This window comes from Schistocerca americana, chromosome 10 (genome assembly GCF_021461395.2).
Source record: "Schistocerca americana isolate TAMUIC-IGC-003095 chromosome 10, iqSchAmer2.1, whole genome shotgun sequence".
NCBI classification, from domain to species: domain Eukaryota; kingdom Metazoa; phylum Arthropoda; class Insecta; order Orthoptera; family Acrididae; genus Schistocerca; species Schistocerca americana.
The window spans coordinates 140,030,533-140,055,281 of record NC_060128.1 but is presented as its reverse complement, the minus strand read 5'-3'; positions in this window follow the sequence as shown (position 1 = coordinate 140,055,281).

Sequence of the window (24,749 nt, the reverse complement as noted above, 5' to 3'; positions counted from 1 at the left end):
CATTCATTCATGGCTTATTATCTCTCCAGTGTACACCTCAGTGTCGTCTCTAACTACGACATCGCATCATTCAATAACAGTTCGCTAAATCTCCGTGCTATATTTCTAAAACAGACACTTGACATTTCTTAATCTCAGCTCTGTTAACCCTGTAAGCGACAAAATGTTTTATCCCGCGTATTATATAATGGTAAGACAGAGATTTAGGAGCTAGGTTTTAAATTGTAAGACATTTCCAGGGGCAGATGTGGACTCTGACCACAATCTATTGGTTATGAACTGTAGATTCAAACTGAAGAAACTGCAAAAAGGTGGGAATTTAAGGAGATGAGACCTGGATAAACTGAAAGAACCAGAGGTCGTACAGGGTTTGAGGGAGAGCATAAGGGAACAATTGACAGGAATGGGGGAAGGAAATACAGTAGAAGAAGAATGGATAGCTTTGAGGGATGAAATAGTGAAGGCAGCAGAGGATCAAGTAGGTAAAAAGACGAGGGCTAGTAGAAACCCTTGGGTAACAGAAGAAATATTGAATTTAATTGATGAAAGGAGAAAATATAAAAATGCAGTAAATGAAGCCAGTAAAAAAGGAATACAAACGTCTCAAAAATGAAATCGACAGGAAGTGCAAAATGGCTAAGCAGGGATGGATAGAGGACAAATGTAAGGATGTAGAGGCTTATCTCACTAGGGGTAAGATAGATACGGCCTACAGGAAAATTAAAGAGACCTTTGGAGAAAGGAGAACCACTTGGATGAATATCAAGAGCTTTGCTGGAAACCCAGTTCTAAGCAAAGAAGGGAAAGTAGAAAGGTTGAAGGAGTATATAGAAGGTCTATACAAGGGCGATGTATTTGAGCACAATATTATGGAAATGGAAGAGCATGTGGATGAAGATGGAATGGGACATAAGATACTGCGTGAACAGTTTGACAGAGGACTGGAAGACCTGAGTCGAAACAAGGCCCCCGGAGTAGACAACATTCCATTAGAACTACTGACAGCCTTGGGAGAGCCAGTCCTGACAAAACTCTACCATCTGGTGAGCAAGATGTATGAAACAGGCGAAATACCCTCAGACTTCTGGAAGAAAATTCCAATCCCAAAGAAAGCAGGTATTGACAGATGTGAAAATTACCGAACTATCAGTTTAATAAGTCACATCTGCAAAGTAGTAACGCGAATTCTTTACAGACGAATGGAAAAACTGATACAAGCAGACCGAGGGGAAGATCAGTTTGGATTCCGTAGAAATGTTGGAACACGTGCGGCAATACTGATCCTACGACTTATCGTAGCAGAAAGATTAAGGAAAGGCAAACCTATGCTTCTAGCATTTGTAGACTTAGACAAAGCTTTTGGCAATGTTGATTGGAATACTTTGTTTTAAATTCTGAAGGTGGCAGGGGTAAAATACAGGGAGCGAAAGGCTATTTACAATTTGTACAGAAACCAGATGGCAGTTATAAGAGTCGAGGGGCATGAAAGGGAAGCAGTGGTTGGGAAGGGAGTGAGACAGGGCTGTAGCCTCTCCCCGATGTTATTCAATCTGTATATTGAGCAAGCGGTAAAGGAAATAAAAGAAAAATTGGGAGTAGGAATTAAAATCCATGGAGAAGAAATAAAAACTTTGAGGTTCGCCGATGACATTGTAGTTCTGTCAGAGACAGCTAAGGACTTGGAACAGCAGTTGAACGCAGGATATAAGATGAAAATCAACAAAAGCAAATCGAGGATAATGGAATGTAGTCGAATTAAATCGTATGATGCTGAGGGAATTAGATTAGGAAATGAGACACTTAAAGTAGTAAAAGAGTTTTGCTATTTGGGGAGCAAAATAACTGATGATGGTCGAAGTAGCCGGCCGGTCTGGCCGAGCGGTTCTGGGCGCTTCAGTCTGGAACCGCGCGACCGCTACGGTCGCAGGTTCGAATCCTGCCTCGGGCATGGATGTGTGTGATGTCCTTAGGTTAGTTAGGTTTAAGTAGTTCTAAGTTATAGGGGACTGATGACCTCACATGTTAAATCCGATAGTTCTCAGAGCCATTTGAACCATGGTCGAAGTAGAGAGGATATAAAATGTAGACTGGCAATGGCAAGGAAAGCGTGTCTGAAGAAGAGAAATTTGTTGACATCGAGTATAGATTTAAGTGTCAGGAAGTCGTTTCTGAAAGTATTTGTAGGGAGTGTAGCCATGTATGGAAGTGAAACATGGACGATAAATAGTTTGGTCAAGAAGAGAATCGAAGCTTTCGAAATGTGGTGCTACAGAATAATGCTGAAGATTAGATGGGTAGATCACATAACTAATGAGGAGGTATTGAATAGAATTGGGGAGAAGAGGAGTTTGTGGCACAACTTGACGAGAAGAAGGCACCGGTTGGTAGGACATGTTTTGAGGCATCAAGGGATCACAAATTTAGCATTGGAGGGCAGCGTGTAGGGTAAAAATCGTAGAGAGAGACCAAGAGATGAATACACTAAGCAGATTCAGAAGGATGTAGGTTGCAGTAGGTGCTGGGAGATGAAGAGGATAGAGTAGCATGGAGAGCTGCATCAGTCTCAGGACTGAAGACCACAACAACACAAGAACCTATTAGCTAGTTACTGCCCGCCATCCATGTGGAGCACGTGTTGGTCTCACCGCGGACTTCTGGTACTGAGCCACGCACAATTGATTTCATCAAAGTGGACGGGCCTGAAGATGGTGTTGACGCATCGTCGAAACTAGTAGCCAAATAAATATAAAATCTCAAGTACAGCTGGAGGAGTTTCATGTTTAATAAAAATTATAACAACTGTGTCCCACCTTCATCCAATTTAAATACGGATGTACGAAGATACCTATTAGCCACGACGCATCGTGGCATGGAAGAAATTAGATCTTGGTTGGTCGATGGAGGTAGTTAGCACCACGTCTGCACACACCAGTCACAGAATTCGAGTAAATTCTGAGGAGGACGCGATGAGTACTGACAATAGGTTTAATCACGTCCCAAGTGTGTTCGATCGGGTTCAGATCTGGGGAGCTGAGGGAGGGGAGGGGGGTGGGGGAGGGCGGCAGTACATCAATTGTAGATCGCCATTGTGTTCTTCGAACCACTCCATCACGCCCCTGGGCTTGTGACACGGCGCATTGTAATGCTGAAAAATGCCACTGCCGCCGGGAAATATGGTCGTCATGAAGGGATGTGCATGGTCTGCAACCGATCTGCAATACTACTTGGGCGTCAGGGTGACTTGCAAGACCTTCACTGGACCCTTGGATGCCCTCTTGAATGTTCCGCAGAGCATAACGGAAACGCCGACAGCTTACCTCCGTCCCGCAGTATTGGTGTCAAGTAGCATCTCTCCTGATGCAGAAGAAAAACTACGGGTATTCAAGGGAAGACAAGACGCACTTGTTACAGAAACAACAGGTTTGCACGTTTCGAGGATGATCGATAGTATTTACAGGAAGTGGATGATTGTGACATACTACACTACTGGCCATTAAAATTGCTACACCAAGAAGAAATGCACATGATAAACGGGTATTTATTGGACAAATATATTATACTAGAACTGACATGTGATTACATTTTCACGCAGTTTGGGTGCATAGATCCTGAGAAATCAGTACCCAGAACAACCACCTCTGGCCGTAATAACGGCCTTGATAACCCTGGGCATTGAGTCAAACAGAGCTTGGATGGCGTGTACAGGTACAGCTGAACATGCAGCTTCAACACGATACCACAGTTCATCAAGAGTAGTGACTGGCGTATTGTGACGAGCCACTTGCTCGGCCATCGTTGACCAGACGTTTTCAATTGGTGAGAGATCTGGAGAATGTGCTGGCCAGGGCAGCAGTCGAGCATTTTCTGTATCCAGAAAGGCCCGCACAGGACCTGCAACATGCGGTCGTGCTTTATCCTGCTGAAATGTAGGGTTTCACAGGGATCGAATGAAGGGTAGAGCCACGGGTCGTAACACATCTGAAATGTAACGTCCATTGTTCAAAGTGTCGTCAATGCGAACAAGAGGCGACCGAGACGTGTAACCAATGGCACCCCATACCATCACGCCGGGTGATACGCCAGTATGGCGATGACGAATACATGCTTTCATTCTGCGGTCACCGCGATGTCGCCAAACACGGATGCGACCATCATGATGCTGTAAACAGAACCTGGATTCATCCGAAAAAATGACGTTTTGCCATTCGCGCACCCAGGTTCGTCGTTGAGTAACACAATCACAGGCGCTCCTGTCTGTGATGCAGCGTCGAGGGTAACCGCAGCCACGGTCTCCGAGCTGATAGTCCATGCTGCTGCAAGCGTCGTCGTACTGTTCGTGCAGATGGTTGTTGTCTTGCAAACGTCCCCATCTGTTGACTCAGGGATCGAGACGTGGCTGCACTATCCGTTACAGCCATGCGGATAAGATGCCTATCATCTCGACTGCTAGTGATACGAGGCCGTTGGAATCCAGCACGGCGTTCCGTATTACCCTCCTGAACCCACCGATTCTGCATTCTGCTAACATTCATTATATCTCGACCAACGCTAGCAGGAATGTCGCGATACGATAAACAGCAATCAAAGTCGGAAAGGTGATGGTACGCATTTCTCCTCCTTACACGAGGCATCACAACAACGTTTCACCAGGGAACGCCGGTCAACTGCTGTTATGAGAAATCAGATGGAAAGTTTCCACATGTCAGCACGTTGTAGGTGTCGCCACCGGCGCTAACCTTGTGTGAATGCTCTGAAAAGCTAATCATTTGCATATCAGAGCATCTTCTTCCTGTCGGTAAAATTTTGCGTCTGTAGCACGTCATCTTCGTGTTGTAGCAATTTTAATGGCCAGTAGTGTATATATTTAGCAGAAATTCTAAAGTCACTACATACAGTAGAAATAATTCTTTACATACTGTAATCGAAATGCAACATCAGAAGCAACCAGGCGCGGCAGACAAAGAAGAAGAAGAAGACGGAGGAGACAATGAAATCTTGTCTTATATACTACAGTACAGAGGTAATAGTAATTACAATTCTCTGCGCCCATATTGTGGCTCCACTGTACTCACCTATTTTACTTTTTTCAAGAAGCGATGATATACTTGCGAGAGCTTCAGGGGACCCTTGCATGCCCACGTGAACGTTTCCCAGAGAGCAATGGGACCGCCGCCAGCTTGTATCCGTCCCGCAGTAAAGGTGTCAACGGTCTGTTCCCCTGATGCATAACAAAAACTACTGGTATTCAAGGGATGACATGGCGCACTTCTTACAAAAACTGCTGTTTGCGCGTTTCGAGAATGCACGATACTATTTACAGGACGTACTGATAATGACCAACTACGTATGCACACCAAACTGCGGGCAACCGAGATTACAGTGATTTGAAAGGAAGCAGTGGATGGTTGCATAACTGCAAGCAGTGCAACAGAATTGAAAGATAATGAAATTTCAAACAAGCGTCAACCTGACGATGCACGGCAAACTGCGGAATCGGCCCGAAAATTTGTAGATGAGGTAAACAAACTTTTCTCGTCGTCCAGTGAGGAATTTGTTTTTAACTCCGACCAATCTGGGTTTGAAGAGGAACTCGATATGAAACGAACCCTGTGAATTGCAGCTACCAAGGATGTTGTCTCAAGATCAGCTGACATCAATGCCTTTCGTATACAATTATGCCAATTTTTAATCTGGATGATAAATTCGCTGGAAGTTATTTATTGTCCCTGCTAGAAGCTGAAGTTCTACTCCTACTATTCTTTCTCGTGTGCGTGACCTCCCGCGAGCAGGTCTCCAGAAGAGCGTAGCGTTCCAAAAGTTTGGAAAAGGTCACAGGTCATCCCCGTTTTCATGAAGGGACGTCGAACAAATGTGCAGAACTATAGACCTACTACATCTCTAACGTCGATCAGTTGTAGAATTTTGGAACACTTACAACGTTCGAGTATAATGGCTTTTCTGGAGACTAGAAATCTACTCTGTAGGAATCAGTATGGGTTTCGAAAACGATGATCGTGTGAAACCCAGCTCGCGCTATTCGTCCACGAGACTAAGAGAGTCATAGACACGGGTTCCCAGGTAGATGCCGTGTTTCTTGACTTCCGTAAGGCGTTTGATACAGTCCCGCACAGCCGTTTAATGAACAAAGTAAGAGCATATGGAGTATCAGACCAATTGTGTGATTGGATTGAAGAGTTCCTGGATAACAGAACGCAGCATGTCATTCTCAATCGAGAGAAGTCTTCCGAAGTAAGAGTGATTTCAGGGGTGCCGCAGGGGAGTGTCGTAGGACTGTTGCTATTCACAATATATGCAAATGAGCTTGTGGATAACATCGGAAGTTCACTGAGGATTTTTGCGGATGAAACTGTAGTATACCGAGAGGATGTAAGAATGGAAAATTGTACTGAAATGCAGGAGGATCTGCAACGAATTTACGCATGGTGCAGGGAATGGCAACTGAATCTCAATGTGGACAAGTGTAATGCGCTGCGAGAGTCGAAGTGTGAGATATAGCAAAAGATCCACCATCCTATCCAGAAAGTGCACTGTAGCATTAAATAATTACAAGACCATAAGATAGAGAATCACCAATATAAAGCCATGCCCACTGGGCGGAATTTCTCAGATGTTATTGTTGTAGGTTATAGAATTTGTGTGTTTAGGTTATAGAATTTATCGGTTCAAATGGCTCTGAGCACTATGGGACTTAACAGCTATGGTCATCAGTCCCCTAGAACTTAGAACTACTTAAACCTAACTAACCTAAGGACATCACACAACACCCAGTCATCACGAGGCAGAGAAAATCCCTGACCCCGCCGGGAATCGAACCCGGGAACCCGGGCGTGAGAAGCGAGAACGCTACCGCACGACCACGAGCTGCGGACAGAATTTATCGGAATAAATAAGATAGTTAAAAGAAGAAGATTGGTGGACTTCGAATTGTATGTTGTCATGATATCCAGAATTTATAATGTGTGCGCCATTCATATTCAGTGCGATGGCCACGTGTTGATAAAAGCCGTTAAATAAGAAAGAAAATGTGGTATTGCCAGTGCGTAGTGAACAGTCAGTGTTGTGTAAATTACTAACAGTCAGATGTGCGTTTCCGTTGCGTAATATTCAAACAGGAGAATAACTTGTAATTTAATTGTGAGTACTAGAGTTCATGTAACTCGATAAATAAGAATGAATCCACTCGCATGGCAGACCACTCACCTTGCAGGCCTGACTGCTTGATGCGACAGTATGAGCAAGGCATGTAGGTGCCTCTCAGACCATATAAAATTAGCAGTCGGTAAAGCAGATGCCAGACTGAGATTCATTGGAACAATCCGAAAACAAAGGAAGCAGGTTACAGTACACATGTTCGCCCACTGCTTGAATACTGCTCACCGGTGTGGGATCCGTACCAGATATGTTTCATAGAAGAGATTAGAGAAGATCCAACGGAGAGCAGCGCGCTTCGTTACAGGATCAATTAGTAATCGCGAAAGCGTAACGGAGATGATAGATAAACTCCAGTGGAAGACTCTGCAGGAGAGACGCTCGGTACCTCAGTACGGGCTTTTGTTGAAGTTTCGAGAACACACCTTCCCTCCAACGTACATCTTGCGAAGAGACCATGAGAATAAAATCAGAGAGATTAGAGCCCACACAAAGGCATACCGACAATCTTTCTTTCCACGAACAATACGAGACTGGAATAGAAGGGTGAACCGATAGAGGTACTCAAGGTACCCTCAAGTGTGGCTCGCGCAGTATAGATGTAGATGCAGATGTAGATGTAGCAGTAGGGAATATTTACGTCACAGTAAGCAAGAGTGAAAAAATGGGAGTAAGAGAACTACAGCTGTGGTAAGGGAACTGCTTTTGGCCAATAGCCGGTCAAAATAAATTCATTTTGCTTAGTTCCTGGTCTGCGTATAAAAATCACACTGCTTTAAAGAAAACTATCCCTCCTTAAAAGTGTGTGAGATTGCAATTCATACCACCTGGAACCACTGAATAACTTCAGGCTCTGGATGTTTGCTTTTTCCGTGCCTATAAAACATATTACCGCATTATCTGCAGCTAAACTTTAAAGTATAGCCAGTGTCACTACATGGCTATATGGCTGCATGCCATCACATTCCGTCAGTTCGCATTACCTCTTTTCACCAATATGATTCTATTTGCATTCTTTAAGAGGGGATACGTAACTGAACGTCATGCACGGTTTGTAACTCACAGTAACTCACCTTCGATCTTGATGGTGCGACCCTTCGTGATCACTGTGGCACGTCATTTTTATTCGGAGTTCATGGTGCAAGTTAATGGATTGTTCCGAACAGTTCTTGAATGTCGGCGATGTCAATTTTGTGCCAGCGTAATACATACACCACATACAAGGTTGATATCAGCAGCTCATGGACACTCATTTTCTGTCGCCCTCCTGATGCACATGGTGGATCACTAGCAGGTAATATTTTTCCTGTCGTAATTATTAACACAACACTTTCAAATGAGTTTGCTAAAGATTGAATCTGCGACCTCACAGTCAAGGGGTACCAATCATTCGAACCACAGTTCAGTTTCTGTGGTGCTTTTAAGTGGCAGGTTAATCCGACGGTCAGTCAATGGCTCCGCTGTAACAGATCCTGCCAGAATCCTACAAGAATCATAACGGTCGCCAGCTGTACAGACGGTAGCCGATATTTAACTAGATTCTACAGAGAAATACTGCTCTGCCTTCCTGAATAGTACGAGGTGCATTCAAGTTCTAAGGCCTCCGACTTTTTTTCTCCAGACTGGAAAGACATAGAAACATGTGCATTGTTTTAAAATGAGGCTACGTTCATTGTCAATACGTCCCAGAGATGGCAGCACTGTGGGGCAGATGGAATCTTACCGCCAGCGGCGAGTATGAGAACTGTTTTAAATACTTAAAATGGGACGTTTTCCTTACTTGAACAGCGTGCAATCATTCGTTTTCTGAATTTGCGTGGTGTGAAACCAATTGAAATTCATCGATAGTTGAAGCAGACATGTGGTGATGGAGTTATGGAAGTGTCGGAAGTGCGTTCGTGGGTGCGACAGTTTAATGAAGGCAGAAGATCGTGTGACAACAAACTGAAACAACCTCGGGCTCGCACAAGCTGGTCTGATGACATGATCGAGAAAGTGGAGATAATTGTTTTGGGGGATCGCCGAACGACTGTTGAACAGATCGCCTCCAGAGTTGGCATTTCTGTGGGTTCTGTGCACACAATCCTGCATGACGACCTGAAAATGCGAAAAGTGTCATCCAGGTGGGTGCCACGAATGCTGACGGACGACCACACGGCTGCCCGTGTGGCATGTTGCCGAGCAATGTTGACGCGCAACGACGGCATGAATGGGACTTTCTTTTCGTCGGTTGTGACAATGGATGAGACGTGGATGCCATTTTTCAATCCAGAAACAAAGCGCCAGTCAGCTCAATGGAAGCACACAGGTTCACCGCCACCAAAAAAATTTCTGGTAACCGCCAGTGCTGAAAAAATGATAGTGTCCATGTTCTGGGACAGCGAGGGCGTAATCCTTACCCATTGCGTTCCAAAGGGCACTACGGTAACAGGTGCATCCTACGAAAATGTTCTGAAGAACAAATTCCTTCCTGCACTGCAACAAAAACGTCCGGGAAGGGCTGCGCGTGTGCTGTTTCACCAAGACAACGCACCCGCACATCGAGCCAATGTTACGAAACAGTTTCTTCGTGATAACAACTTTGAAGTGATTCCTCATGCTCCCTACTCACCTGACCTGGCTCCTAGTGCCTTTTGGCTTTTTCCAACAATGAAAGACACTCTCCGTGGCCGCACATTCACCAGCCGTGCTGCTATTGCCTCGGCGATTTTCCAGTGGTCAAAACAGACTCCTAAAGAAGCCTTCGCCGCTGCCATGGAATCATGGCGTCAGCGTTGTGAAAAATGTGTACGTCTGCAGGGCGATTACGTCGAGAAGTAAGGCCAGTTTCATCAATTTCGGGTGAGTAGTTAATTAGAAAAAAAATCGGAGGCCTTAGAACTTGAATGCACCTCGTAAGTGTTCTCTGATTAAAAGCCCTGCTGTTCATACAAGGCTATTCTATGTACGACAGATTTTGATAGCTTGCCTGCCCGATCCGGATGGAATCCCTATTCTCTACTCTACGTCATTGGTTCCCTACCTAGTTTGCATCTGTCGCGCCGGCCGAAGTGGCCGTGCGGTTAAAGGCGCTGCAGTCTGGAACCGCAGGACCGCTACGGTCGCAGGTTCGAATCCTGCCTCGGGCATGGATGTTTGTGATGTCCTTAGGTTAGTTGGGTTTAACTAGTTCTAAGTTCTAGGGGACTAATGACCTCAGCAGTTGAGTCCCATAGTGCTCAGAGCCATTTGAACCACTGTACTAGTGCCGACATTGTGCATGCTCTGTTGCCTGTGTCTATGTGCCTGTGGTTCTGTCAGTGTGATCATGTGATGTATCTGACCCCAGGAATGTGTCAATAAAGTTTCCCCTTCCTGGGACAATGAATTCACGGTGTTCTTATTTCAATTTCCAGGAGTGTATATTGTGAACTATGGATGAAGGGCAACAGGGAGATTCCATATTTCTAGATTTACGAAAAGCATTCGACACGTTACTCGACTGCTTAACGAAGGTACGTGCACACGGAATAGGCTCCCAGAAAAGTGACTGTCCCGATAACTTCGTAAGTGGTAGAATCTAGTATGTTGTTCACGACGGCGAGTGTTCATCAGAGACAGGGTTAACATCAGGAGTGCCCCATTGAAGTATGATAGGATCGCTGATATTTTCTATATACAAAAATGATTTGGCGGACAGGGTGGACAAGAAATCTGCGGTTGTTCGCTGACGATGCTGAGGTACGGGAAGGTGTCGAAGATAAATGCCTGTAGCTTGATACAAAATGACCCAGACAAATTGTTCAAATGGCTCTAAGCACTATGGGACTTAAAATCTGAGGTCATCAGTTCCCTAGAACTTAGAACTACTTAAACGGAACTAACCTAATGATATCACACACATCCATGCCCGAGGCAGGATTCGAACCTGCGACCGTAGCGGTCTCGTGGTTCCAGACTGAAGCGCCTAGAACCGCACGGCCACACCGGCCGGCAGCCGTCAGTATTTTCGGTACCCAACGTCCGCACAATTTTCGGTAATTCAAGTGCTCGGTCACAATGGCATACAAAACACTACGAGAAACATTAGGAAAGTCATCCCGCAAGGAGGAAATCGTAAAGCGTCTGTTTTCTCTCACCTTATTGTCCACTTCCTGCACCAAACTTTCATTAACGACCGAAGGACGCCCACTCCGTTGTTCATCGTGCATATCTTTAAATGCTCTCACCCACTTTCTTACCATTCCATCACTCATAATGATTCCTCCGTAAAGTGAACAGATCTCACGATGAGCATCGATTGATTTTAGGCCTTTAGCGCTAAGAAATCTTATAACAGCCCGTACTTCACAGTCGGCGGGACTCACGATTCTCGGAGGCATCTTAAACACTCAGTACACAACGTAAACAAGGAAGAAACAGGCTGTAATTGCGTCAGTGTGTAGATTAACGTACAGGCATTCATGTAAAAATAAAATTATTGAGATATCTTAGCACGTCTTTTTTTAATTTCAAAACGGTGCTTACTTAATAAACACGCCTCGTACTACCACGTTTCGGGACTGCAGCCAGATCATGTTGACATCTTGCCACAATTTTTTGGGCTGGCAACAGTCTGGCGAATCTTCTTGTAAGTGTTCGCCACTGACAATGGCAAACATTCACCTGAAGATGGCTGTACGGCTGCCAGCCGAAATCTTGTGGCAAGACGTCAACATGATCCGGCCGCAATCCCGAAACTTCATAGAATACTCAGTACGCCGGGAAAACTTCAAGGCTCACATTAGGTGTAACCTGTTAACCCCGCCTTTATTGATGTTGTTGATTATTGCCTGTTAAAGACGTCAGTGGTGAGGATGTTGATTGTGTTATGTATGAGGTGGAACTACAAGGTGCATTCAAGTTCTAAGGCCTCCGATTTTTTTTCTAATTAACTACTCACCCGGAATCGATGAAGCTGGCGTTACTTCCCGACGTAATCGCCCTGCAGACGTACACATTTTTCACAACGCTGACGCCATGATTCCATGGCAGCGGCGAAGGCTTCTTTAGGAGTCTGTTTTGACCACTGGAAAATCGCTGAGGCAATAGCAGCACGGCTGGTGAATGTGCGGCCACGGAGAGTGTCTTTCATTGTTGGAAAAAGCCAAAAGTCACTAGGAGCCAGGTCAGGTGAGTAGGGAGCATGAGGAATCAGTTCAAAGTTGTTATCACGAAGAAACTGTTGCGTAACGTCAGCTCGATGTGCGGGTGCGTTGTCTTGGCGAAACACACACGAGCAGCCCTTCCCGGACGTTTTTGTTGCAGTGCAGGAAGGAATTTGTTCTTCAAAACATTTTCGTAGGATGCACCTGTTACCGTAGTGCCCTTTGCAACGCAATGGGTAAGGATTACGCCGTTGCTGTCCCAGACCATGGACACCATCATTTTTTCAGCACTGGCAGTTACCCGAAATTATTTTGGTGGCGGTGAATCCGTGTGCTCATATTGAGCCGACTGGCGCTTTATTTCTGGATTGAAAAATGGCATCCACGTCTCATCCATTGTCACAACCGACGAACAGAAAGTCCCATTCATGCTGTCGTTGCGCGTCAACATTGCTCGGCAACATGCCACACGGGCAGCCATGTGGTCGTCTGTCAGCATTCGTGGCACCCACCTGGATGACACTTTTCGCATTTTCAGGTCGTCATGCAGGATTGTGTGCACAGAACCCACAGAAATGCCAACTCTGGAGGCAATCTGTTCAACAGTCATTCGGCGATCCCCCAAAACAATTCTCTCCACTTTCTCGATCATGTTGTCAGACCGGCTTGTGCGAGCCGAGGTTATTTCGGTTTGTTGTCACACGATGTTCTGCCTTCATTAAACTGTCGCAGCCATGAACGCACTTTCGACACATCCATAACTCCATCACCACATGTCTCCTTCAACTGTCGATGAATTTCAATTGGTTTCACACCACGCAAATTCAGAAAACGAATGATTGCACGCTGTTCAAGTAAGGAAAACGTCGCCATTTTAAGTATTTAAAACAGTTCTCATTCTCGCCGCTGGCGGTAAAATTCCACCTGCCGTACGGTGCTGCCATCTCTGGGACGTATTGACAATGAAAGCGGCCTCATTTGAAAACAATGCACATGTTTCTATCTCTTTCCAGTCCGGAGAAAAAAAATCGGAGGCCTTAGAACTTGAATGCACCTCGTATAGGCCTCATGAAAAAAGGGTGACCCGGCCGAGTCACCCAATTTGACTCTTAGTCTGATCACGAGGTGTGGTCATTAATTGCACATGTTGATCATGTAGGCTGACGTGAGGATCAATACTTGACGGGATGTATCTGGAACATCTTAGGTGATTAGAAAGTTAGTACACAGGAATACACTTAAATACTTAGTTTTAATTCAGCATCGGCGGTGAACGTCGATCTTGACTTTGTACAATAATATTTACAAGTCCAGTTATAGACTGAACTGCGCATACTTCTTCACAATTGTGATTGCTTCACACCTACAGATCCATTGTCAATGCATAAACTGTATGTGGCGCCTGGCTAGGTCGTAGCTACTGACTTAGCTGAAGGCTGTGCTAACTAGCGTCTCTGCACGTGAGATCTCTGAAGCGATAACAAGTGAACCATTCCTATTAAAGTCGGCTGTAGAACTGGCCAGTGCGCCAGCTCGTATCATAAGACCAGCCGAGTGGCGGCGCTCGGTCTGCTAGCGTCGACAGTGGCGACTCGCGGGTCCGATGTGTACTGACGGACCGCGGCCGATTTGAAGCCTACGACCTAACAAGTGTGGTGCCTTGCGGTGACACCACAGATTGTCCTGTTGTATTCGTGTACCTTATACTGTGAAATCGAGCGGACCTTCTTGCTTTGCGCCGCTTTATTTTGTAACTTGCTCCTCTGGAGGGAAGACCGAAGTGCAGCTTAACCAGTCGTGTAGTAGCGCGTTTATCCTGGACAGTGATCGCTCGGTTTTAAAAGCAGTCTGAACGAGCCTACTTAAATTTTCTGGCACTTCGTGTTACTTCGTATGCAGTATCTTCTCCCGTGTTAAATTTTGATACGTCAGAAAAAATTAAAAATGACAGTGCTGGAAAACCTCTTACGTTATTTGATTTTCAAACAGCTGAGGAAAACTGAACGTACTCAGACATTTCTCTCTTTACTTATTCTGATCATCACTAAACTGACACACAATATTTTTAGCGCAACGCAATCTGTCTTTCAATAATCCCTACAAAATTATGGCCCTGACTAACAATAACCTATACCCTTTGTAATGTCTCTTGCAGCGGTCTCTCCACGATATTTTCAAAAATTTTAGAAATTATATAACTCAGTACATATCTCGAAATATCTCTTCTTATCTTACCGATTATCAATGCAAAGTAGTTTCAAGCCCAATTATTCCTTGGAGCGTCCATTTACTCCATGGAATAGCTTCTCTGCTATCTATGTATTCTCTTATGAAAAGAATAAAAACTTCTTGCCGATTAGTCGTAAAAGAAGGATCTATATGTATGTATTGTTGAGCGAGTCGCCATCTTGATGAGATTCTGTATGAGAAGGAGTTTAATACATGAACTAAACTAAAGTAAGTGTGTTCGCGTATTATTTAACGGATTATTATTATTGACAGTGTCTGCTTACTACGCTGTGTTGCACGGGATCAGTGGGGAACGTCCGATTTACACTGGACGAACCTGCCGTTTTGAATGCTCAAGATATCCAGTTACTTCAAATAAATAGGCCAACACGGTCTTACCAGCAGATCTCCGGTCTTCCCCATGTGATCACCGAAAGTTAATAATTATTACAAATGTTTCCAGGAGATCGACTGACAATTTTCGTCGCACCGAGACTTCGAAATTGCTTCACTGCCTTATAGAAATTAAGTTAAGCTTAATTTAATCAGGACAGAACAGTATTGAACTGTGTGAATGTGATAAGCCTGCTTTGTCAATGAAAATTCCCTTAATATACGCATGTTTTTACTATCCTGATCAGTGAAGCTAAATCAGGCCGGTGTGAGAGAGGTTCTTTAAATTTAAGAAATATTAAACCTTCATGAATCACTTACCTCAAAAAATCTTCGTTACTCAAATTACTGCAATACAGCGAGCGCCAGTACTGCCAGCTAAATAAAAGATTCTAACTACTGAAGGCACTAACTACTGATAGGCATAGTTAGCAAATGAAAGATTTTGATAGAGAACAAACAATGAATTTACCTTAATAATGTTCAAAAGTCATCATATATACTGGGTGATCAAAAAGTCAGTATAAATTTGAAAACTTAATAAACCACGGAATAATGTAGATAGAGAGGTAAAAATTAACACACATGCTTAGAATGACTTTGGGTTTTATTAGAACCAAAAATAAAACAAAATATTTCTAGGCGCGTGAAAGATCTCTTGCGCGCGTCGTTTGATGATCGTGAGCTCAGCCGCCACTTTCGTCATGCTTGGACCGACATCTCTAGGGATGCTGAAAGACAACATCCGACGTCAATGCCTCACCATAACTCCGGACACGCTTTACAGTGCTGTTCACAACATTATTCCTCGACTACAGCTATTGCTGAGGAATGATGGTGGACATATTGAGCATTTCCTGTTAAGAACATCATCTTTGCTTTGTCTTACTTTGTTATGCTAATTATTGCTATTCTGATCAGATGAAGCGCCATCTGTCGGACATTTTTTGAACGTTTGTATTTTTTTGGTTCTAATAAAACCCCATGTCATTCCAAGCATGTGTGTCAATTTGTACCTCTCTAACTACGTTATTCCGTGATGTATTCAGATTTCAAATTTATACTGACTTTTTGATCACCCGGTGTATATATATACGAGGGCTATCCACAAAGTACATTACGTTTTGGAATTAAAAATAAATTAAGTATTGGAATTTTTTTATTATATACAGATGAAATCCACACTTAAATACTATTTTTCTAGATATTTGCCATTTAAATTAAGGCACTTATCGTAGCGATGGACGAGCTTGGAAATTCCTTCGTCGTAAAATTCGGCCGCCTGCGCCTTCAACCACGTGGTTACCTCTTCTTTTGGGACAGAAAAGCTGTGATTTTTGTGGATTTTCTGGAAAGAGGCACTACAATATACTCTCAAAGGTATTGCCAAACTCTGCACAACCTCAGAAGAGCAATACAAAACAAGCGTAGGGGAAAGTTGGGCTCAAAGATCTTGCTGATTCACGACAACGCCCGGGCCCACACGGCAAATGCCACTCGTGAAGTTCTCGAATCTTTTAAGTGGGAGTTGTTTCCTCATCCGCCGTACAATCCCGACCTGGCACCGAGCGACTTCCACTTATTCCCAGCAATGAAGAAGTGGCTGGCTATGCAGCGTTTTGATGACGACGCACAGCTTCAGGAAGAGGTAACCACGTGGTTGAAGGCGCAGGCGGCCGAATTTTACGACGAAGGAATTTCCAAGCTCGTCCATCGCTAAGATAAGTGCCTTAATTTAAATGGCAACTATGTAGAAAAGTAGTATTTAAGTGTGGCTTTCATCTGTATATTATAATAAAAAATTCCAATACTTTATTTATTTTTAATTCCAAAACGTAATGTACTTTGTGGATAGCCCTCATTTATATATATATATATATATATATATATATATATATATATATATATATATATATATATATACTCCATCTTTACAAATTTCCTTTTTTCGTCTAGATCATCCGCTTATAGTAACCTCTCAAAACTCTGGAATCTCTCTCTCCACATCCACCACTGCTGGCGGCTCACCTTCAACTGCCCAACACTACACAAGCGAATATTCCAACAATGAGTGCAACCAGCCACGACTGCACACAGCGCAGTCAGCGAACAGAGCACTACGTGGCGTCACCAACATAAAAACCTGAACAGCCTGCTTGCAATTTAGTCATTGGTTTAACCTAATCTCTTTCTGGAGCACCTGACGAGACGTTTACATTTCCAGTAGGAGAGGTAGATAATATCTCAACACTAATTATTCATTGCGTTCTTGGCTCCCTCGCGTCTTGGTTTTGTGTGATCGGTCTCTCCTAAACTGAATCAACACCCGACATTCGTATGTTTTGCTGCATTTCTGATACCGCTGGCTGTAACTGTTGTTGTTTCTAAAATTTTGTTTTAGTCTTTGTGTGGTTTCCTTTGCGAAACCTCGCATAGCGATGTTGTACCAATCTTCCATTGCATATCGGCCAACGCTTCATCATTAAACCTAGCGTAAATCCGGGAGAGGCTCCGCATTCCGTATAAACTGCGCACTCATCGTAGTTTCGGAAAACACAAATTGAGTATGCGCATATCGGCACTGCAGTTGCCCAGTGGACACCAGCCCATAATAAAAGTGTTCATTTTCGATGGAGGAAGTTTTGCATAGCCTATGGGGAATAACTGAGCTAAGTCTATAAATACCCCTTCAAAATCGTTTTCAGCGTCGCGACTAGTCCTTGGTGTATGCTGAACAATCAGGTATTTCAAAATGTTTGAGCTGTATTAACAGCACGCTGCATTGGTCGTGTTTGATTATATTGCAGCTATCTTGGCTAACAAGGTCATAAGGTGTGGCGTATCGCTCTCTACAGAACGGGATACATGCAGCAGTAAAACACGATACATATGTCGCACATTTTTCGCTAGGAATTATTACCGTACAAATCAAGTAACAGTTTTAAATAAGAGAAAACATTTCTATTTTATTTGTATTTTCATTCCAACGACTTGGCATGCACAACGTTTCAGATCCCGACGACTCAGATGACACAAAAAAAAGTATAAGCATTCCGGAGAATTAAACCTGAAGACAGCGGAAAAAATTATGTTGCCTAACATGTAAGTTTTCGTTACATGAAGATTGCACAATTTATAAAATGTTTTCTGTCGATTGTGGCAGAGAAAATACAATGAAAACGAAATGAACTAAAGTGGCAAATTATCCTTTTGTTTATGAGTTAATATTTCACTAACTTGTATTGAGTGCATTACCTGAAGATAAATGGATTATAGGTCTTTGTTTCAATGTTTTCAACTGTGAGTAAGTAAACTAGTTATCTAAACCAGTGAACTACTTAAAATTATCAATAAGATATCAAAAAACTGTTGTTAACACTTCATACCTTTTTTTACACCCCGTAACATATTTATAACCAAAATGTGTTTATACAGGGTAGTTATAATTTAAGTTAAGCTTTCAAACCACTGTAGAAATAACACCACTGATCAGAATGACGTCAAATTGCAACGGAATATTATCGGAGAAGGGGGAAACCATATAGCAGAAGAAAAACAAATAGTTACAAAATGTAGCAATAGAGGGCGCTGTAAGCATCATAATTTAATAGTGGTCGACTACAAATGATAAATGAATCATACAACAACGCATAAGGTGTACGTTTGACGTTAAACAAACTGTACTATTCAATGTGCATGGGTGTACAGATGATGTACTGTTATCTACGTAAGCCCATCCACCACGGGAATGTCATGTCATATCGAATGGGAAAAATCGGTTTTTAATTCTCCTGAGGCTATAAACGGCATATAAAGCATCAGTCAAAATGAAATCGGATTATTAACGTCCGTGTGACTGGCGCAAAACGCTGTCCACCGTTTTCTGCAAGTTGAAATCGAGAAACAGCATGTTCCACAACTGATCGAAGTGTTTCCGGGGTCACTTTCAGAATGTGTTGCGCAAATGCGTGTCTTCAATGCAGCTAAGTTTGCAATCGGAACACTGAACACAACATCTTTCAGACAGCCCCACAACCAAGTCACACGGATTAGGTTCGGGTGGTTGGGACGGCCAGGCTATAGGGAAATGGCGGCTGATAATTCTAAGCATTTCCGAACTGGCGATTCAGCAGCTGCTTAATTGGTTTTGGCATGTGCGGAGGTGCGCCATCTTGCATAAAAATGACCACAGCCACACATCGACGCTGTTGGAGAGCTGGAATGACGTGGTTGCCCAAAAGACACTCACAGCGCTTCCCAGTGGCGGTACAGGTAACAGGCCCTATGATAAACGATGCCGTAAACCCACACCATACAGTGACATTTTCAGGATGAAGTGGTACTGGTTCATTTGCGTGTGGATTTTCCGTTCCCCATATTCGACAATTCCGTGTATTGACATATCCTGTCAGATGGAAGTGGAATTCGTCTGTCCACAAAATCTTCCGCGGGTAATGATTGTTCACTTCCATGCGAGCAAGAAATTCTAAAGCAATTGTCTCTCTTGCTGGCAGGTCAACACGAAGCAACTCGTGCACATGGGCAATTTTGAATGGATGGCAAAGAAGGATATTTCATAAGATTTTACTCACCGCGCTCACGGGTATGTCCAACGTATCGGCAATGCTCCGTGCACCACACGTTTTCACACCACCACTCGTCTCCTCCCGCATTGCTGTGGCCGCTGCTTCCACCGACGTCGAATCAATTCGTTTCGTCTCTCTACCAGGTCGCACACCAAAAGAACCCGTCTTTTCGAATTTCCGAATCATTTTCTCGAGACATACGGTAGTCGTCGGACCAATTACTTTTTTCAAACCCTTCAGTGTGCGGAACTTCTGCAGAGCGACGTGGGCACAGTCATCATTGTTGTAATACGGTCTTACAAGCAGAGCGCGATCCTGCATTGAGACAGTCATGGCGAACGTCGCAGACGCGAAAAGCCGTATACCCAGCGTGTTTATACCAACTTCAATAGGTCGTGCGCATGACAGGTGTTTACGTATTCTGACACATACAGCGCCATCTATCGATAAATTTCACACTATTTTCCCCCTTCCGATAATATTCTGTTGCAATTAGACGTCATTCTGACCAGAGATGTTATTTATACAGCGTTTTGAAAGTTTAATTATATATATGCATATGCATATTCTGCAAATCATATGTAAGTGCCTGGCAGAGGGTTCATCGAAGTACCTTCACAATTCTCTATTATTCCAATCTCGTATAGCGCGCGGGGAAAGAGCAAACACGTATACCTTTCCGTACGAGCTCTGATTTCCCTTATTTTATCGTGGTGATCGTTTCTTCCTATGTACGTGGGCATCAACAAAATATTTTCACATTCAGAGGAGAAAGTTGATTTTTTCGTGAGAAGGTTCCTCCGCAACGAAAAACGCCTCTGTTTTAATGATGTCCATCCCAGATCCTGTATCATTTCAGTGACACTCTGTCCCCTATTTCGTGATAATACAAAACCTATTTGGTAAGGATTTCACGCAGCGCAGCAGTATTCTAAAAGAGGACGGACAAGCGTAATGTAGGCAATCTCCTTAGTAGACATGTTACATTTCGTATGTGTCCTGCCAAAAATCGCAGTCTTTGATTAGGATTCCCCACAATATTTTCTGTATGTTCCTTCCAATTTAAGTTTTTCGTAATTGTAATTTCTAGGTATTTAGTTGAATTTACGGCCTTTAAATTTGATACTTCCTGGCAGATTAAAACTGTGTGCCCGACCGTGAATCGAACTCGGGACCGTTGCCTTTTGCGTGTGAGCTACTCAAACACGAGTGACAATCTACCGTATCTTCCTTCGCCGTCGGCGTTGTCGTGGTTACCGTGAGACACCGTTATACCAAGAGGAAAGGCGCGTCGATCTTAGAGCATGAGATATGATGACCTTAAGCCATAGACAACACACAACGGTCACGGTAGCACCTGATTCCAGAATAGCTGCAGTAGTTAAGATCTACGAACTATCCCCTGTTGACCAGGTCCCCAAAACTTAACTCGTAACGAGATCCCTTCAAAGCAAATTGTCATAACGATCGTCTATAAAGGCTTCGTACAACGAGAATAAATGTTACGGTTTATGGAATAATAACAGATACGACCAAACTGTCTTGTCTCTTCTGCTTTATTTAACATAACTTCGTTCACAGTTTCATTTCGCATTCACCACTCATTCACCGAAACCCTTTGATGAACAGTTTTGGTTGCATAACACCAACAGTCAATGATAATGATACAGCTTTTCTCCTTTTTATAAATTGAAGCCCGCTCTCCGTGATATAATAAAAAAAAACCGGTCTCAATACCGCGTCCCTCGTGAGATGCGAATAGACTTATCCCGGAATTGACCGCCCTGTAGGTGTACTCAATTTAATGACCACACTTCACTGTCGGCTATTTCGCGTAACTGAATGTCCATTTGTTAATCGGATTATACACTGTAGCTATTTAAAATTCGCCCCTATATTTTTTCACAACGCACAATTAGCACTTCGTTACTGGTTTTCTTTTTTTTCTTCTAAGAGTAAACGGAAAAAAAGACGCCGTATCATCGGCTTAGTCGATATAAAGCAAAACACCTTAATATGCCCAATTTTACCTCTTCTTATAGGATCGGCTACCTTAATCATTAATTTATTACATATTATTTCCAATAACGCTAAACAGGTATCGCCGTTATATTTTAATTGTATTCTAAAGCATGTTACTACTATTATGACCGACCAAATCATAACAAATTGCGCGGCGTGCGTTTTTAACGATAACTTTACGCTATTCAAGTTCCGTTACAGCTGTCTTGACTCGTAATGTTACAACAATCCGTCCTCACAGCTTTAATTCCATCAGTGCCACGCCTTCTACCTTCCAAACTTCACAGAAGCTCTCCTGCCTTTAAATTTCACTGATTTATCGTATAACCGAAGTTTTCACGGATTTCTTTTAGCACTCATGTGGATGACATTACACTTTTCGTTATTCAAGGTCAATTGCCAGTTTTCGCACCATATGCGTAACTTTTCTAAATCGTTTTGTAGTTAGTTGTGACCTTATGATGACTTTATTAGTCGATAAACGACAGCATCATCTGCAAACAACCTAAGACTGCTGCTCAGATTCTCTCCCAAATCGTTTATATAGATAAGGAACAACAAAGGGCCTATAACACGACCTTTGGGAACGCCAGAAATGACGCCTGTTTTACTCGATGACTTTGCGTTAGTTACTTCGAACTGTGACTTCTCTGACAGGAAATCACGAATCCAGTCACATAACTTAGACGATATTTCGTAAGCACGCAATTTCACTATAAGCCGCTTGTGTGGTACACTGTCAAAGGCCTACCGGAAATCCAGAAATATGGAATGAATTTGAAATCCCTTGTCAACAGCACTCAACACTTCGTGTGTGTAAAAAGCTAGTTGTTTCACGAGGACGATGTTTTCTAAATCCATGTTGACTGTGTGTCGGAAGACCGTTCTGTTCGAGGTAATTCATAATGTTCGACCACAATATATGTTCCAAAATCCTGCTGTATATCAACGGTAATGATAAGAGGCTGTAATTTAGTGGGTTACTCGTACAGCCTTTCTTGAATACCGGTGTGACCTGTGCAACTTTCCAGTCTTTGGGTACGGATCTTTCGTCGAGCGAACAGTTGTATACGATTGTTAAGCGTGGTGCTATTGTATCAGAATACTCTGAAAGGAACCTAATTGGTATACAGTTTGGACCAGAAGACTTGCTTTCATTAAGTGATTTAAGTTGTTTCACTACTCCGAGAATATCTACTCATGTTGGCAGTTGTTCTTGATTCGAATCTGGAATATTTACTTCGTCTTCTCTTGTGAAGGCATTTCGGAAGGCTGTGTTTAATAACTCTGTTTAATAACACTGTCTTCGATAGTATCTCCATTGCTATCGTGAAGGCATTGATTATGTCTTACCGCTAGCATACTTCGCATACGACCAGAATTTCTTTGGATTCTCTGTTTTTCTATCAGGTTTCGAGACAAAGTTTCGTTGTGGAAACAGTTATAAGCAGATCGCAATGAAGTCCGTTTTTAACTTGAAAAAACAGGGTAGTTTTGCGATTTTCAGCATGCGCCACATCACCCGTAGCATAAGAGATAGACACTGCAATGTAAAGATGTTTTCATGGTCAAATATTATGTTTAAATGTTACACTGAAAAAGCCATCAGATTAGAGCATACTCGATCAAAAACAGTCTGATGTGTCCCAACTCTGGGTTAAAGCAGTATCGCTGACAACCACTTCAGCACTCGAAACTGGCGGAGAGAACGCGTTTTCGTCCATTTTATTTCAAAACCTACACGCATTCGAAGAGAAATGGTGTAATTTTAGTGGAATTTCTGGCTTGCATTCATAGAGAAGTGACATGGTTTTAGGTTCAAATAGTTCAAATGGCTCTGAGCACTATGGGACTTAACATCTGAGGTCATCAGTCCCCTAGAACCACTTAAACATTACTAACCTAAGGACATCACACACATCCATGCGCAAGGCAGGATTCGAACCTGCGACCGTAGTGGTAGTGCGGTTCCAGACTGAAGCGCCTAGAACCGCTCGGCCACAACGACCGGCCATGGTTTTAGTTACATATTTGCTATGTACTGTAGCACATTAGCAACTGAACACTGGGTGCCACTTGTCTAAATCTGCACACTATGTAGTACATTTAGGACGCTATTGGGAACTACCTCTGTGTCTACAAATCATTCGTGCATAAATTACAGCAATTGCGTGACCTGCATATAGACATCTGATGCCATACATCTCTGTAAACCTACCAAGGACAAGTCAAATCCATAGCAAGCAGAATCTCAATTGTATTGCATTCCAAAAATGGACAAAACACAAATAAGCATGTGGTCACAATTTTTTGGCTCGTCAGTGTATATAAATTGTCCGTGTGTGTGGCACAATGTATTCCATATACATATTATGACATAGCACAGTAGCTTCATTTCAGTTAAAGGCAGTATGTTACTTGTCGGTACTACTCATAAAAATACACCGTCCGAACATGCCTTCAAGATCCAACGGTACCAACAGACTGCCGTGTCTTCCTCAATCCTTAGACATCACCAGATGTGGATATGGAAGGACATGAGGTCAGCACACTGTTCTCCTGCCATTGTCAGTTTTCGTGACTTCTTGATCAAGTAGCTCCCCAATTGGCATCACAAGGGCTGAGTGCACTCCACTTGCCAACAGCACTTGGCAGACCCAGAAGGTGACCCATCCAAGTGTTAGCCAATCCCGACATAACTTGGGTAATGTGATGGGGACTCTTGTTACCACTGTGGCAAGGCCATTAGCTTTCATAGTTCTCATGTTACTGCTAAACTGTACTTTAATTTAATAATTACAAAAAATCTTTTTCTTTTAGATACATGACCACTTTTTACTTAAAAGTCCATCAGAATAATTGGAGTTCTCCAGAAGAAACAATCTGAGGTTGAATTTATGTAGACCTTTTGGTAGATGCCAAACTTTTATGTTACTGTGTTAACAGCCACTGATATTTCTGGGAGCACATTTTAAACATTCAATTGACAGCTTTAGTAATGATGTTGGGTCACAAAATTTTTCACTCTAGCATTCACATTATTGCAGTTTTTTAAATCACATGAATGTCACCATGTTTCCCAACTCAATGTACTGTGAAGACAGGAAGTTAGACATTAGAATGTAAATCATTTTATGGTGTCATAGTCAAAGGTATAGAGTTTCAGTTACTTACATATTAATTAGCTGTCAGATTACCATGCATATTTCTTTCTGAGTTCTCA